The sequence below is a fragment of the Ursus americanus genome, chromosome 6 (assembly GCF_024610735.1).
Source record: "Ursus americanus isolate L20-20 chromosome 6, mUrsAme1.1.p, whole genome shotgun sequence".
NCBI classification, from domain to species: Eukaryota; Metazoa; Chordata; class Mammalia; order Carnivora; family Ursidae; genus Ursus; species Ursus americanus.
Window position 1 is genome coordinate 41,320,931 of NC_142132.1, and position 18,509 is coordinate 41,339,439.

Genomic DNA, 18,509 nt, shown 5'->3' on the forward strand with positions numbered 1-18,509 from the left:
ATTAAATTTAAAATATCTAGTCTTGCAAAGCTAAGGATATAAGGAAATGCAGACATCTGAAATGCTGTATGATCGAAATTTCAAAATGATGCTGGTGTTTAAAAGCTATTTTAAAATATTTAGTTCAAATAGGCATCTAAATAAATTTATCTTCTGTTGCTATATACATAGATTGGTGCTGTTTCTTCTTCAAGAAAATAAAACTAAGACAAATTATTCAATAAAATATAAATAATTTCTTTTTAAACAAAAAATTACAAAGCTTGGTAAACAGAAATAAGGCTGAACCAACAGTTCAATCAGAATAAAAAAACAGGAAAAGGCTGAAGTCAGCTGAAAAAACAAACTAAAGTCATTCTTTCCTCTTCCCGTTAAGCCCCCCACCCTTAATTTTTACTTTCTAGTAGTGAGGTTTGGGAATTTTCAACAAGCTGGCCCAGGAAGTAGTGAGGAGAAAGCTCCCCCTTCCAGGGGCCCCTCCCCCTAGGCAGCTCCAGGCGCCGGGCCTGACAAGGTTTCTGAGAAGGCCTAGACTCACTGCAGACTTTCCGGCTCCACAGCCATTGTTTGCATGGCTGCTTTGCTCCTTATCCAGAGCTTGGATTAGCATAAGAATATTGTCTTTTCTCTTAACCAGCAACCCATCTATTCCTTCCCCAGTTCCAACCTCTACCCCCATCAATCCCTGAGCTAATATATACACAGACAACTGTAGTAACACCGCTCATGGCTATTTTTATATCAGTGTGAAAAACAATCTCACCCAAATCTAAACATAAACCCTTAAGAAAATAACATGCTTAAATAAATAGTTATGTAAGTGTATCTGTGGTAATACACAGGAATCTCACCAAAAAGTCTGCCTTGGAGGCTTGTGCTGTGAGAATTTGTGATGGGTGAGACAATTATAATGAGGTCTTTTGGAAAGTCTGAAAAAGGAGCAAAGAGAACCAACCATCTCACTAAATTCCGAGCTATAAGGGATGTTGAAGTTCCACTTTATAGAGACATTTCTTTCTTTTTTTTTTTTTTTTTAAAGATTTTATTATTTATTTGACAGAGAGAGACAGGCAGCGAGAGAGGGAACACAAGCAGGGAGAGTGGGAGAGGAGGAAGCAGTCTCATAGCGGAGGAGCCCGATGTGGGACTCGATCCCACAACGCTGGGATCACGCCCTGAGCTGAAGGCAGACGCACAACGACTGCGCCACCCAGGCGCCCCTATAGAGACATTTCTAACTGCCATGTCTTCAACACCCTGAGGTCACTAATTTCATCATCACCACTGAAGTTACTTCCTAACTAGACTTAACCTTTTCCCAACACTCAATTTTTTATTCGAAGCAAATTTAATGCATTTAACCTTTGTATTTCTGCTTAATGTTCCCCTCTTTATTCAAAACCTTTCACTTTCCTTCTGAGCCAACAGACTATTCTCCCCAACACAAACATGAATTCTTCCAGGAACAGAAAGGCAAGACAAACTAGTACAGCATTATACACCGCTGATGCGTTTCTACGTCTTATATCCCACACCAGGGGCCTCAATATTAGATGCACAATAAATGCCTCCTGGTTTATGAAGTATTTTTAAAAACAAGAGATAATCTATTTTCAACCAATCAACTTTGTACTACAAATCCCCTAACCTAGTTACTCCAAAGTTTTTTTTGTTCGTTTATTTCTATTAAATGAAAAAGCTCACAAATAATTAGAACTAGATTATGCTACACATCAATCTTTGGCACATCTGCGCTCAGAAGAGATTCTTACTGCCAGCTATTCACTGAGGGCATCTGGGTGTTGTCCTGTCTCTTCTCTGGAATAAGCACAAATGACCAAAATACACATGAAGTAAATCAGTGGTTGCAGAGATGCCTGGCAGGGGCAGTGTTGGGTCACTTCTGTTTCGGTGTGTTAGGGGTAACGGTGAACAATACTGTCTGTGTTTTCTGCACAGAATTTTTACACAGATAAAATCGGTATAAAATGGTAGTGAAGGGTGCAGGGACTAGCATACAACAGATCTAGGTCTTCCGTGCAGATTAAATGAGAGAAATTCATAAATATTATTTAGTGGTAGCTTTATGTTAGCATATCACCATCTTTATAATTTGCAAATTAAGTTTTACGTGCATTATACCATCTGTATGACCCTTACGGTGAGTAAAATTATTCCTACTCTGAGAGAGAAAAGACAGGCTCAGAGAGCTAAAGCAACCTGCTGAATTTCATACAGCTAGCAACTTGAACAACGAAAACCCGGATCTTTGAACCCCAGGGGCCGTGTTTTATCCAGTCGGCACATGAGTAAGTCCATCAAAAAGGAAACGGGAAGTTATTTTTCATTGAGCCACGTAAGATCTTATTTCATCTTCACAACTCTGCAAGGAAAAGGTGAAGCTCAGCAGAGTTCAGAAACTTGCCCAAGATCATACAACCAGGAAGAGGCAAGTCTGCGCTGACAAAGGCCAAATTCCACTCACTACCGCAAAGTCAGAAGCCGGTAGGTAATGAGGAAAAACCCGAAAGCAGTATGTTCCTCATTACACACCACTGCTGCTCAGGAAGGGAAAAACTCTGCTCTCCTGTGTGACACTGCTAACACGTCTTTCACCAGGAGCTCCCTCATGGTCTCTGCCAACAGGGGAACGAGAGAAAGCTGGAGGAGGGAAAAGGGACTTGCTTCTTCCTCACTTTGATGTTCCCAGTCAGCCACCTGAGCCACACGCCCCAGTAGGTTCTAGTTTCCAGCTTCCTGCCACACTTCAGAACCAGCCTCATGGCTCATGTTCAGACCCAGGGGTGCCGGCACCTCAAAGTCTGAGAGCCAGCTCCTCAGGACCTATGCTCTGAGCTCCTGAGAGAGCAGCAGCAGCCGGGCTCTGAGCTGCCTTGCCTCCACAGGGGCACACGTTCTCCAAGCATCCAGGTTCTGAAACCTTAGTCTCTTCCGGGTGGTAGCTGCTTCCCACAACGATCATTTCTGCTTAATCCCAGTGTTCCATTAGCTTTTTCAATTCCCAATACCTGCGTAGTCAATTCCCTATACCAAACTCTTCCTCTGAAAACAGTCACTGACTGGGCTGTTCCTGACTGGGTCCTGATACAAAGGCTTTCAGAAAACAGACCTCAGAGAGTAACAGACAGACTATACATACACACCACACACATATTTTTATATATATTCACTTCACCAAAGAGGAGTCAACAACATAGCTAACATTTCCTAAGTACTTATGAACTGCATTTTAATATATATATGTATTCAAAGAGTTCTAAGATATTCTGACCCTAGGAATGAATTCTTCTAGACTCAGTACATTTCACTTCTTCTCCCACAAATAATTATAACCTATCCAAGTTACAAGTTTGTTCAGGATAGGCTGGGCTTTCTATTCTAACCTATGTGACCCAAAGTCAAAATGCTTGAAAGAATACCAAAATTTGGTTATCAAAACCAAGATTTCTCATTTCCTTAAGCAACACTACATGTAATAAAAGACTTTCTGGGTTAACTCAATAAATCGCTGTGGCCAAAAAACTAATTCAAATACTAAATCAATCTTTAAGTGGAATATATCCAACTACCAGAACTAAGAAAAAAAAAAAGACAAAGCAAAAAAAAAAAAGACAAAGCAGAACTTCAAAAATAACAAAAACCCCCACCCATATTTCACTCAGGAAACTAAATCAAAATATTCTGTATTTATGCCCTCGATATGAAAAAAACACTCTTTCAAAAATAGTCATGAGCTTTGGAAGTATGTCCCTCCCTAGGAAGATCTGGAAATAATGCGGGTGACTTTTTGGTTGGTGACAAAGGACCAAAATAGAAAATGGAATGCAATGTGCAGGGACGATCCCTCAAAACAAAGAACTGTCTCAACTAATGTCAGTAGTGCTCTCCTTGTTGAGAAACACTGATTCTTGACTAAATGACCTATCACTTTGCATTATCTGAAGGCCCCTCTGTGGTTCGAGATGTTCAAGAAGCAATAGTATTAGGCCTCCAGGAAGAAAAATTATCTTGATCAAACTAATGTCTGAATGCAATTTTACTTTTACTTTACTTTTTTTTCTTTTCATTTGACCATTTTAAAAAAGAATCCTATTCTTGCTGTATTAACCACAGTGCCTGCACGAGGCAAAAACAACTGATAATCAACCGTTTCTCTCCACTTCTTTCTCTATTTACAATTTTTAAAAAAAATTCAGAGCACACAGCTTTCCCTGAAGCTCCAGGAGTAGAGGCTCTGTCCCAGACAAAGCCACTCAGCATATTCCATCCTCCATGTGGGAATGAAAAGTTCAGGGGAAAGCCAGTCTAACACAGTCTCAGGACTGTGGCTAGGCCTTCAGAGACACTGTCCTTCTTTCAGAGTGAATAAGTCTAAGAAAACAGTTGCCCAAGAAGCTTTTGGCAGTTATGTTGGCACCAGAAGGGGAACCAGAAGGCAGAGAGCGCCAAGAGACTAAAAGAAGCCAAGTTCTTACAGCCATCAGTGAGCAGCAACCTTGCCTGAAGCCTGAATAACAGGCACTTTTCAGTTTACAGTCAATAAATTCCCTTTATTTTTTAGGTCAGAGGGAGTCAGTTTTTCCTTTAGAACCAAAAACATTCTAGTTGATAGGAAGGTTTAAGGGAAAGGCACGCTTGAGTATTCTGGGTTAGACTGGCATAAAATGAGTAATTCTGAATAAACTAAACAACAACATAGACTGGCATGAGAAAGAGTTACTTTAAAGATGGCTCAAGTAGTATATAAATTTACTTAGTAATGTGACCAGCAGCATATAATTTATTACTCCTGGTCTTTCTCCTCTTACCCCCCAAATCTGCTAGCCCCCTCAGTCTTGCCCACCTCAGCTAACGGCCTCTCTACTTTTCAAGTATCTCAGGCCTAAAATCTTGGGAGTCATTCTTGACCATTCCCTCCTTCCTTCTCATATTCCATATCCTATCTCTCAGCAAATCCTGCTGGTTCTACCCTCAAAATATACTTGGCCCCTATGCGCTTCTCACCACCTTCACTGCTCTCTCTCTGGTCCAAGACACCAACACTGTTTGCCTGGATTACTGAATAGCCTCCTAACCGGTCTCCCCACTTCTACCCTTGTCCACCTACAATATATTCTCAACACAGCAGCCAAAGTAGTGATAGGAAGCCTATTAGGTCACATCACCCCTCTGTTTACTCACAGTAAGAGCTGAAGTCTATAAAGGCCCACAGGACTCCAGCTCCTCCACTCCAACTGCACTGGCCTCCTTGTCCCTGACACATGCCAGGCCTGGCCCTGCTGCAGGACCTTTGCATTCACGGGTCTCTCTGCCTAGAACATTCCTCCCCCAGACATCTGTATGATTTGCTACCTTACCTCTTCCAAGGGCTTACTCAAATATCCCTTTCTTATTTACAGTGTTCTTGCTCACCCAATTTAAAACTGTAATCCCACCTTCACCCCTGGCACTCCTATCTTCCTTCCCTGATATATATCTACTTTTTTTCTCTTTCGCACTTGTCATCCTATAATTTGATACACAATTTACTATTTATTTTGTTTATTGCTTGCTACCTGCTCCAGAACGTATGCTCCATAAGAGCAGGGGTGTTAGTCTATTTTTTCACTCTGTATTTCTAGCACCAAGAAGAGCATTTGGCACATAGCTGGTACTAAATAAATATTTGCTGAGGGAATGACTTGAATATAGCAGAAGGAATTAAAACATCATGCCAATTTCTTTTACTTTTATATACAAATGAGACTTTCCCAAACGGGCTGTACTGTGGGTAAACTATTCCATTTCCTTATCTCAACACAACTGAAATGATACAAAAACCACACCACTTCCTTCTGCTCACTTCGAGCCCTGACTTGTGTCAAGATCCTGTGAGGAAAATTTTCCACTGTTTTCACTGCATATACTCGAGTTTGAGATATAAATTAAAAGGTCTTAAGAAAGTCTTGTATAAGTAAACATAACTTCTCAAGATCTAAAATATTGCTTAAGGCAAACAATGGCTTGGGTTATACTTTGACAATACCACATAGTTAAAGCAAGTTAAATAATTGTGGAAATAATCACAGACAAAAAGAAAATACAGCCCTTTCTTTGGTACAAACAATGTGGTTTGACAAAGGGAACTTCAAAGGACTATCTAAACTCAACTGCAATATTTCAGTAAGTAGACACAAGTAAAGGTTCAAAGGTAATATTTATATGTAAATTGTAAGTCACCAAAGGCCCTGAATAAGACCTGAGGGTGTTACAATCAGATCATTAGTAATTCTTCCCTGTATTTAACCATAAACTATAGGAAACTAAACCTTGAGACTTGCGAACCTGTAGGTCTACAAAATAACACCCTCGAGTTTACAAATTGTGTGGCTTGTTAAGTTGGAAGCACCTGGGAACCCAGGAAGCACTTCCGGCCTGTGGATGAAACATCTACTTTTCATTTTGTTACTCTATGTCAGAACATTGCCACCATTAAAATGTGCTGATTTGGGGTGCTTTGCTGAAAAAGTTCTGTGGCGTGGGAAGGACTTTTTTTTTTTCCTTTTAGTATCTTTCAGCTAAGATACCTAGTTTAAATATTTACCAACTAACATTTTTAAAGAAAGGCAAAAAATAAAATAAAATAGAAATTAAAAAAACAGGGGCGCCTGGGTGGCACAGCGGTTAAGCGTCTGCCTTCGGCTCAGGGCGTGATCCCGCCGTTATGGGATCGAGCCCCACATCGGGCTCCTCCGCTATGAGCCTGCTTCTTCCTCTCCCACTCCCCCTGCTTGTGTTCCCTCTCTCGCTGGCTGTCTCTATCTCTGTCAAATAAATAAATAAAATCTTTAAAAAAAAAAAAAAAAGAAAGAAATTTAAAAAACAAAAATAAAAAGAGGCGCACGGGTAGTTCAATAGGTTAAGTGACTGACTCTTGATATCAGCTCAGGTCATGATCTCAGGGCTGTGAGTTCGAGCCCTGCATCCAAAAAAAAAAATTATTTATTTTTTTTAAATAAGGAAAGGACTGCACATAGCTTAGTCTTCGGGTTAGGAGACCTAAGAGTTAGTTCAAATTCTGCCTTAACTAGCTCGCTGATCCTGGCCAATTCACTTCCGTCTCCAGGCCTTAGTTTCCTCATCTGTAAAATAAATAATGCCATGAAGTCTTCCACCTCTCAGTCTGTGAGTCTGCAAACTGCTCTCACTGAATACAGTGCTTCATAAAGACTTCACCTAAGAATTACCTAGGGGTTATTGTATACCTGAAACTAATATAACACTGTATGTTAACTATACCGGAATTAAAATAAAATAAAATAGAGTGGGTTTACCACCACTGCTTTAAAAAAAAAAAAAAAAAAGCATTACTTAGGTGCTGAGTGAAGCAGGGTAAACACCATAAATTCCCACCCTCTTTCTCTGAAGTAACCACTGTTCTGAATGTGGTATTTAACACCATGTCTTCATATGCTTTTGCTGTACGTAGTACATATCCCAAACAATATAGAGCATTGCTTTGCCTGTTTTTGAATTTTTTATAGCTGTATAAAAACTGTATTATTCTATACATATATTTTTATATTTGCTTATTTTTCACTCAACATTGTGAGTGACTTCCATGGTAGATACATGTAGTTCTTTTTCATTTATTTTCATTGGTATATAGAGCATTCCATCCTATGACTATCTTACAGCTGTATTTATCCACTCTCCTACTGATGGACATTGTAGGTGGTTCCATATTTTTGTATAAGCAATGATTACAATAAGCATAAGCATAAGCATAAGAAGCAAAGCAATACATAAACCTGAATAGCTGTTTCTGTTGTTGCTTGAGCAAATAAACCTGGAAGGCAGAGTCCCTGAAGTAGGATTCTGGGTCTAATGGCAATCTTGGTAGACATTTTGGTAATTTCACTGGGACTGTACTATTTTGCACTTCCAAATACACAACACTGATACAAGGACAATTTTTAAATACTCCTGAAGGACACAGTATACACCTTAACACAGGGAAAGACATACTGCATTATGTACAGAAAGCCTCATATCATGTATGTCAATTCTTCCTATGTTAATTATAAATTTACTGATACTCTTTATCACATTAAAGTTCCCTTCTATGCTTGCTAAGAGTTTTTCAACATAAACAGGGTTCGATTTTATTGTTTTTTTTCTCCATCTATGGATACAATCACAGTGTTTTCCTCCTTCAGTGTGTTAATGGATAAATTAATTAGCAATAATCCATATTAAAAGCTTTCTTAAAGAGACCATCTGTGGTAGTTTTTAAAGATGTCCACAAATTCTTTCGTATTCCCTTTTGTATTCCCTTTTTCAAGAGGTGGAGCCTAATTACTTTGAGTGTATGCTAGACTGAGTAACTCCCTTTTAACAAATAGTAGAAAGTGAAAGTGACAGAGTACGTGTTCTGAGAGTAGTATTAGAAGGCAATGCGGCTTTCTCTCCGCTCTTTCTTGGGTCATTCATTCTGGGCTGAGGAACTGAGGCCTCCTGCCAATAGCCATTTGAGTGTACCATCTTGGAAATGGATCCTCTACACCCCCGTCAAGTTTTCAGATGAATATAGCCCCTGCTGACATCCTAACTACAACCTCATTAAGACACCCTGAGCCAAAAGCACCCAGTAAACTGCTCTTAACTTCCTGTGTTAAGTTTCTGTTGTTTCAAGTCCCTAAATTTTGGGATAAATTGTTATGTAGCAATAATTAACACACTATCTTTCGATTCCTGGGAAATTCAATTTTGTCATTATTGAATAATAAATTGTCTGGTCTTCATCCCCGGTTACTAGAAGGGAACCCCTGAAGTAAATCCTTGGAATTTCCTGGGTAATAGGAGTGTCTGTTATGCACGAGCCTCACAGATCATACCTGAGTTTATGACTCAGGCTTGAGGCTAGTCACCAAAAAGGCCAACCATGTGATCAGAATGCTGGGGAGGGGACAGGGCTGAAGATTGAGTTCCATCATGTGGCCAATTATTCAATCATGCCTACATAATGAAACACAGGTAAAAACACTTTATACCATAACTCAGATTAGTTTCCTGTTTGGTAAATATATCAATGTGCCAGGAAGATGACACACCCTGATTCCCAGAGGAAAGGAGGCTCCACATCTGGAACCCTCCCAGACCTCACCCTATGTGTCTCTTCATTTGGTTGGTCCCAATCTGTGTCCCTTATAATAAAATGATCATTGCACATGTACCACTTTCTTGAATCCTGTGAGTCATTTTAGTAAATCGTCAAATAAAATTTGAGGGAATCATGGAATCCTCCTGGATTTGCAGCTGGTTAGTGAGAAGTCCAAGTAGCCTGGAGACCTCCAAACTTGTTACTGGCATCTTAAAGGAAGGGCAGTCTTGTTGGGGGCTGTGCCCTTATACCAGTGGAGTCTGCCACTAACTTTGGGTAGGTATTATCAGAACTGTACCGCAGTACTGTAGATACAATTATGTTTAAATACACTCCTGGATTTGTTTTGCTAATATTTTGCATCCATGTTCATAAGTAAGACTGGGCTATCTTATTATCCATGTCTGGTTTTGGTATCAAAGTTATACTAACCACATAGAATAAGCTGAGAAACTTTCCCTATTTTGCTGTTCTCTGGTACACTATGTATAAATTTGGACATACCTACCACTAGAATAGTTTGACGGAACTCAGTTTTAAAATCATCTGGGCCATGGGGTGCATGGCTGGCTCAGATGGTGAAACATGTAACTCTTGATCTTGGGGTTGTGAGTCTGAATGCTGCAATGAGTATAGAGATTACTTAAAAATAAACTCTTCAAGAAAATAATAAAATCATCTGGGCCAACGGCTTATCTGTGAGTACATGGGAGGGAGCTGATCTTTCAGCATAAATTAAAATTCTCTAATAATTATAAGAATATCCAGGTTTTCTATTTAGTCAGAGTCAATTTATTAAGTTACATTTTTAAAAAGAAAATTGTTATTTACATTATTAAATTTATTGACATAAAGTTACTGAAGGTATTCTCTTATTTTTAAGAAAAACATCTCTTCTATATTTGAAGTTACACTCCTCCCTTTACATCCCTAATACTATTTGTGTTTTCTAGGTTTTTCTTGGTCGTTCAAATGGTTTATTTTATCAGCCTTTTCAAGAACCAATTTTTGATTTTTGTAATCCTCTCCTATGTATCTTAAAAAATATTTTTTTCCATTAATTTCAAACCCCAATTCTATCACGGATTAGCTAGAAGCTTGCATTAAGTTTCTCTCTGGGGGCGCCTGGGTGGCACAGCGGTTAAGCGTCTGCCTTCGGCTCAGGGCGTGATCCCGGTGATCTGGGATCGAGCCCCACATCAGGCTCCTCCACTATGAGCCTGCTTCTTCCTCTCCCACTCCCCCTGCTTGTGTTTCCTCTCTCACTGGCTGTCTCTCTCTCTGTCGAATAAATAAATAAAAAAAAAATAAAATCTTTAAAAAAAAAAAAAAAAAAGTTTCTCTCTGTGCCTCAATCCTCTCAGCTACAAGATGGGAATAATAACAGTACTCACCGCACAAGGTTGTAAAGATTAAATAAGATAATCCTTGTAAAGCATATGGAACAATGCAAGGGCTAGATAGCAAGTGCGGACATTTATTTTTAAGATTAATTTAATTATTTGAGAGAACGTGTGCATGTGCACATGCACAAGGGGGAGGGGCAAAGGGAGAGGAGAAACTCCAAGCAGACTCCCCACTGAGCACAGAGCCCAACATGGGACTCAACCCTACCACCCTGAGATCACAACCTAAGCCGACACCAAGAGTCGGATGCTCAGCTGACTGTACCACCCAGGCGCCCCCCAAGTGCTGGCTTTTACCTTCATCATGTATTTATTTCTCTTGAATTTATTCTGTTTTTCTTTTCCTAATTTGTTAGACACTTAGCTTATTAATATTTTTAATTTTTAATATGAGTATTTAAGGCTTTAGCGTGTCAGACAAGTATTAGTACCCAAATTTTCTTTATTGTATTAGATCTAGGTGTTTTCTGACTTGTACTGTCATTTCACTTTTGGCCTGTGGGATTTATAGAAGTATGTTTTTAAATTTTGAACCATGGGTTTGTATATACTGTTATTCATTTTTAACTGAAGTGCATTTGTTGGCAGAAAATATGGGTGATATGATTATTTGAAATGTATCAGAATTATTGATATTTTGAAATGTATTAGAATTTGCTGTATAGTCTAGTAAATGGTCACATTTAATAAATGCTAGCGTCTAGAACAAATGAACTTGTCATGCTCTCTGCTTAAAAATCTATGAATATTCTCATTTTAATAGGGCGGAATTATCAAGACATAAGAAGAACTGTTAGAATCTGGCCTCTGCAGGGTTTTCTAACACCATCCTCCCACTCCTCCATATCCTTACAATGCTCCAACTGTACTGAAATCTCTGTAGCACTCTATCTTTAAAGGCATTCCCTTCTGACTTCCATTCTTTTGCACAGCCTCTGGCCTTTACCAGGTTAACTCTAATTCATTCTTCGAGACTTGATCTATGAGTAATCTTGGCAGGCAATCCCTGATCCTTACTCATCAGGCTTAGTGAGGTGTCCCATCTCTGTACTTCTGGTGCACCCAGAACATGTACCACAGCTGCTTCACAGCTCTTGGCTAACATTCATTTAAAAACGATTTATTAATCCCTTGGTATGTGCTCTACACTGATTACACAACGGTAAATGAAGCAGATATAACTCCTCCCATTAAGAGACGTATATAGTCAGGCGATATTTGGACTTATCTTGCAGCTTTTGTAATCTCCATTTTCTGGCACACTCCTAAGCAAAGCAATAAGTGTTCAATAAACGAATAAAAGGAATAAAAGATATATAATATCTTAAGGGAAACATAACTGAGGAGTTAAACCCATTACAAAAACCACATAATATAATATTCTTTATAAGTATACTGGCATCTGAAAATGCATCTCCAAACCTCACGGTTATAGCCAGTAACTACCAGTCCAACAATCTCTATTCAAGTACTAGCTCATGAACTTCGCTCCTATTATCACCTCTGGTGATTTCTAGATATCAAAGAAATTTAGATCCAAGTCCTGAAATAGGAAACCTTAATATACTCAAAAGCCCTCTTCCTAAAATATTTCTGGCTTATTTCATGTTTTGAATTATCTTAGCTCTAAGTTTATTAGCTTTTCCTTATCATACTTTTTTAGTAGTATGAAATAAGAAATTCAATTTAGTCTACATGCTTTACATGTATTAACACATTTAATCTTCTTACGAACTTTATAAGCCAAGTATTCTCATCATGAATAATTTTATAAAAATAAATCTGAAAATAAAGCAGTGTATGATTTTTTTAAGAAAGGTATTAAATACCAAAATTAATTCAAGAGGAAGTAGAATACCTAAATACACCAAGAAGGTAACTATAAAGTAGAGGTCATCGAACTGGAAAGGAGATGGAGGAGAAGATAATAAGGAGGGCAGTGGAGTGGGAGGGCAGTGAGGAGGAACACAGGCTTTGGTGTATATTGTTCAAGATTTTATATAAGAGCTCATCAGACTTCCTATTAGTCCCTTACAAACAAAGAACAGATGGGAGGGAGCGAGGGAGGAATGTAAGAAAGGAAGAAAAGGGAGGAAACAGAGGAGCTCAAGAGTTAAACTGGAATTTCTGAGATACTTGGATTGGAAACCATCTTACAAACAAGGTGGAAGCGTAAGACACTAGAGAAAGAAGGAAGTACTGGAGATGGAGCATAAGGATAGGAATTGAAACGTCACTACAGAATATGAAGAGATGCTGCTGAAAATCCTGTGGTATGCTCTCCCCACAGTATCACATATAGCTGTAGCATCACAAACGGCTACCTGAACCTGAAAGTACCCAACACAGAGAATGATCAAATATATAAGTAAGCCAGGAGTGTATCTGTCGACTTAAATTAAGAATCATGGTATCTTGGGCTCCTGGGTGGCTCAGGTGGTTAGGCGTCCAACTCTTGATCTCAGATCAGGTCTTGATCTCAAGGTCATGAGTTCAAGCCCCACACTGGGCTCTGTAATAGACATAGAGCCTACTTTAAGTAAGTAAGTAAGTAAGTAAGTAAGTAAATAAATAAATAAATAAGAATAATAGTATCTTAGTTATGAGGAGGCAGTCTTCATGGAAGACAATAGGAATAAACTTTCTCTGTCTCCCTTGCGGGGGGGGGGGGGTAGCATAATAACCCAAGAGCCTAAGGGCAAGGTCCAGAGGATGTCTATAGGATGAGTTCTAGATTTCTCTACAGAAGAGAGTAGGTGTGGGGCGCCTGGGTGGCTCAGTCAATTGAGCGTCTTACTCTTGGTTTCAGCTCAGGTCATGATCTCAGCGTCTGAGATCGAGCCCTTGGTCAGCTTCCCGCTGAGCAGGGAGTCTGCTGGAGATTCTCTCTCTCCCTCTGCCCCTCTTCCATCCCAAGCCCTCTCTCTTACTCAGCATTCTCTCACTCTAAAATAAATAAATCTTTAAAAAAAAAAAAAAAGGCGAGTAGGTGTAAGACTAAATTTTCAATGGTGTGCTGGGAGATACCAATAGGAAGGGTAGAACTCATCTTTGCTTCGAGGCTGGAGCTCTACCTGCGTTTCTGTAATGCAGGGTTTCAAGAGGCTGTTAGATCTAACAGATCTGCTACGTTGCTCAAAAATCCTGCAGTTGCCAGTGCATGGAGGCACTGAGGAGACTCCTCCCAGAGCTCCAAGACATCAGTAACAATTTGTTGGCTTCACTGTTATCAGTCCACCGGACAGAAACAACTCCGACTTCCATGCTGATTGGTTTGCCGCTGAACAATAGATGCCTACAGCCAGAACTAAATGAGTGCTTAGGGAACCCAAGACCCCCAGAAGTGGGTGCAAAAAAATGCAATTCACTTAAAGGGAACTCAGCAAACAGAGAAAAAGCTAAGCTCAAAATAAGAACCGGTGGCTTCAACTTCAGTAGAACAGAAGAGAAATGTGTGACAGTGCACAAGCAGGACACCCAGAGGCATCAGTCTTATCAGTAAAGGAGAAGCGACTCGTGGATGTCAAAGTACAGGAGCTGCCAAACAGGCTATCGGTGCAAGATTTCGCTCCCAAAGACACTGTCAGAGCATTTCAAAGAGGATCCCCCATTATGACAACAGTTTGCCAATGTGAAGAAAGTGAGCACCTCTGGGTTTCAATGGTGCTAGGAGATGATGTGCTTTTCAGTTACTGCTTTTCTCCTAAGCAACTCAAACACGAACAGCTTAAAAAAATCTTAAAAGAAAAAAAAAGGGGGGTGCCTGGGTGGCTCAGTAGGTAAAGGATCTGCCTTCTACTCAGGTTATGATCCCAGCGTCCTGGGATCGAGCCCCGTGTCGGGCTCCCTGCTCATGGGGAGCCTGCTTCTCCTTTTCCTCCCCACTCATGCTCACTCTCTCAAATAAATAAATAAAACATTAAAAAAAAAAAAAACATGAACTGCTACGCAACCACTGAAGAGCCACTAAATAGGGCCCAGCAAGAAGGGTACACTCTGTGTTCCTTATCATGACCTTTGCCCTCCACCTCCCCTTGAAGAACTTAATCTTTGCTGACTCCTTTTATATCCTAATTGAGAATTAACGCTCAATGAAAGATGACTGTACATTTAGAAAATTTTTAAAAAATTTTGGAAGTGACTCCGAAGGCTGATTAGGACCTAGAGAAGAGGCTCTCAGCACATTCAGCTCCAGTCCAAAGCTGCCCTGATGTTCAATCAACTCAAAGGTACTAGAGATAATCTGTGGTAGAAAGAGAGGCCATGCAGATTCTCTGGCAAGTTCCAATAGTAGAGATAGAGGATAGACCTCTAGATTTTCTGAGGCAAGGATCTGATCTCTGTAATGCTGTATGAAAAGTGTAGTTCCTGGTATGATATTGCACCCTAGTAAAGAACCCAACCATGGAACATCAAGGATTTAGTGACCAGGGCTACCTATCATGATCCACCAAGTCCCAAGGGCAGGTGCAGCAATAAGTTACTGAACGATGGAAATGGTATTTTTGTAATAGACCGGGGCAGTGCCAGAGGGCACTAGTAAATTACAAGTAGTAGCCCAGAACCTCACATCACTAGCTCCTATTACACGGGTGTCTTTACTTCTGCTCACACCAACGCTTCATGGTAGGTTCCTGGTGACCAATGGCAAAAAGAAAGACCTGGGGCCTGGCTGCCAGAGACAAGTCAAAACTGGGCTTCTACTGCTCTGCAGCCTTCCCTGGATGACTCTGAAAGACAATGAAGAGGGAGAAATTCTCTTGGTGGGCACGGCAAAGGGAGAAGTGACAAGAGAAGAAAACATATGGACTCCTTGGGAGTGGCGAATAGTATGGCTGACTGGTAGGGGGATGGAAGGAACAAAAGTGGAAAAAAACTGGAAAATAAGAGACAAGGCATCTGGAGAAGAGGCATATTGCCGGTTCTACAAGAGTCAGCCCAAAGTGCCAATCTTTATATCTTACGGTAATGCCCACCACAAGGCACTAACAGAGGAGGTGCAGTTAACTTTCTAGTGTTGAACAAAACAGTGGGGAAACAAGGGGCAGACTATATGTAGCAAAACCTAACTAAGTCAATTTAATACATACAAATGCACACACCAATAACACTGTAAGGATACATTCATTCAAGGCCATAAAGCAAACAAATTAGAGTGGTTTCCTATGGCAGGAGGAGATGAAAAAGAGAGATCAAGAAGAAAGGAGATAAAATCTATCAGTTGAGGAATTTTATAAAGAACAAAATAATTTTACTGCCATAAACAGAAGACGTGATTAACTCAGGTTTCTGAATCACAGTCTGAATGTACTGTCACAACATTAAATGGAAAAGCTGATATTACTCGTTATGAATCGGAGGTTCTCAAAATAAATATACAACTATGAAAATATTTTTAAAAATTCAACTGTGTATGATCTGAAATCATTCTGAATACTACCAGCAGTACACATTCCACACTTTGGGAAACACTGCTGTCACTATTCTGGGATAAGAATGATAGAGGGGTTCTTTTAAAAAATATATACATATAAATGTAATAGAGTACAAATACGAATTACTCTGAGAGCTTAACTAGATTTACTTTAAAGAGAAAACCTGATAATAATTCAATCACAAAGCTTTCCCCAATAATGTAACATCTTGCAGTTATATAATGTATAATTACAAAACAGCGACTACTTAATTTTCAATATAAAATGTTCAAATATTTCTAAATATTGCAAAGTCCTAAATCAGTTATCAATTAAGGGGTGAAAAGGACTTGAATAAAAACATCAAGACTAGCTAGTTTTGTATCATGAGGTAACTTAGAACCTCACTATAAGGTATTTCTCTAAGGACATTACCATACTAATGCTTATCTGTTAACATGAAACCACCGAATTCTGCTTCATGAATTTCTTCATAGATCCCAATTCACTCAGCAGTAATTCCATTAAAACAAGATACCACACTTCAGTAAAACTGTCAGAATTATACCTAAAGAAATATTTTAAACATTCTTTTTACTAAATAGTATGTAGTATTTAAAACTATAGCAAAAGAGATAAATATGACCAGAACAGTATTTCTTTAAAAACTGCTCTTCTAGAAAAGGCAATTACTTTTAAAAAATTAATTAAAAAAATAAGAATAAAAAGGCAATACTTTGTTTTTTTCATAATATCTCCCTTACAATATGCTAAGGCTCGAAAAATAATGTACAAAAATATTTGTTGTATATAAACAAATAAAGAAACCAGTAAGACATTAACTTTAATGCTTCTTTAAATTTAGAAAACTTAGGGGCACCTGCGTGGCTCAGTCACTTAAGCATCTGCCTTCAGCTCAGGTCATGATCCCAAGGTCCTGGGATTGAGCCCCGCATCGAGCTCCTGCTCAGTGGAAAGCCTGCTTCTCCCTCTCCCTCTGCTGCTCCCCTTGCTTGTGCTCTCTCTGTGTATGTCTCTCTCTCTCTCTGTCAAATAAATAAAAAATAAAATCTTCAAACTTCGAAAACTTAGATCCAACCACATTTGAAAAATTACTTATGTTTGCTATCGACGCGGCCCAACATTATCTGTACTATCCAGATAGAACGCATGGGCATCATCACCTCTTTCCAACATAGAGCAGAAATTAGTGTTCCTTCTTCCTTGACAATATCTATTCCACATGGTCTTTCTTTTCCATTTCCACTGCTATTACTTGGATTAAATTCTGATTACTTCATACCTAACACCTCCTACAACCTTCCGAGCAGCCTGACTCCTAATTCCATTTCCCTAACGATGTACGTTCACACATCACTGCTAGAGCGATTTCCCTAAAGTAAAATTTTCTTTACATCACACTTCCTACCCTCTCCAAGACCTCTACCATATTCCTAGGGAAATATTCATTTTCTATCAATTGGCTTTTCTACAAATACCTTTTCTTACTTTATCTATCCAAATTCTACTCATCTTTCAAAACCCACCTCAAATAATCCCTCCTATATTCTGTCTGTACTTCTCAGTGCTATAGAACCCTGATGAAGAAGTAATGATCCACTCTTCTGGCATTTAGCACTTTTACCTGGCAGTGTCGGTTATCACTACTCATATTACTTACATACATACCTTACAGATACGACTATAAACAGAGGATGGGGACCACATTCTTTATTTTCTGATTCCTCCTTTGTGACTTGCTGTTGCATAATTTAACAGGGACCAAAATAAGTAACATCCTGTAGAACAAAAATAAGTGCTCTGGGGCCTTAAACTAGGAAGGAACATGTTCTTAGAGTCAAAGAAATATAGATCAGAGGTACCTTGGTGGCTCGGTCAGTTAAGCACCCGACTCCTGATTTCAGCTCAGGTCATGATTCCAGAGTCACGAGATCAAGCCCTGCATCGGGCTCCACACTGGGCATGGAGACTGCTTAAGATTCTCTCTCCCTCCCCCTCTGCCCCATCCACTCCCATCACCCCCAGCACTCATGCGCACAGGCTCGCTCTTAAAAAAAAATACATCTATATCTATCTATCTATATATATCTATATAGATATAGATCAGAAAGGACCTCAGGGATGAATCTGCACTTGAGATGGGTCTTTAAAAGTTGACAGGCCTTCCACAAGAAAGAAAAAGTGGAAAAAGCATGTCAGGAGAAAAGAGTAATATGAACAGAGCAGGGAGAAACACAAGGCAATTTCAAATCACTGGTGAGGGGGTATTATACACACATGTAGGGGTACAGAAGAAGAAAATTAAATTTTTGCTAAATAACCAATGCTTATAGATTTTCATAATTTCAGGTAAGCTGATCCCTATCTTAATCAAGAGCCTCATTATTTCTTGCTTGAAATAATTAAAAGCATCCTAATTGTCTCTCTGCTTTTGGTAACCTCCTCCCCCTTCCAAACTATCATCCGTATCACTGCCAGATTAATTTTAACAAAACACAATTATGA

General features: G+C 39.4%; 1 protein-coding gene across 5 annotated transcripts in view; it reads right to left on the minus strand.

Moving 5' to 3' along the window:
- BMPR1A (bone morphogenetic protein receptor type 1A) overlaps positions 1-18,509 on the minus strand; it is a 130,563-nt gene that overhangs the window by 38,884 nt on the left and 73,170 nt on the right. Inside the window, exon 3 of one of the 5 annotated variants that reach the window (XM_087862966.1) lies at positions 16,864-17,029. The exons of 2 other annotated variants lie outside the window; for them this stretch is intronic. The gene's annotated coding sequence lies outside the window, so the exon portion shown is untranslated. Of the gene's footprint in view, positions 1-5,202; positions 5,463-16,863; positions 17,030-17,672; positions 17,783-18,509 lie in introns of those variants that run through there. 2 more of the 5 variants (XM_045783548.2, XM_087862967.1) reach the window with 2 other exon arrangements.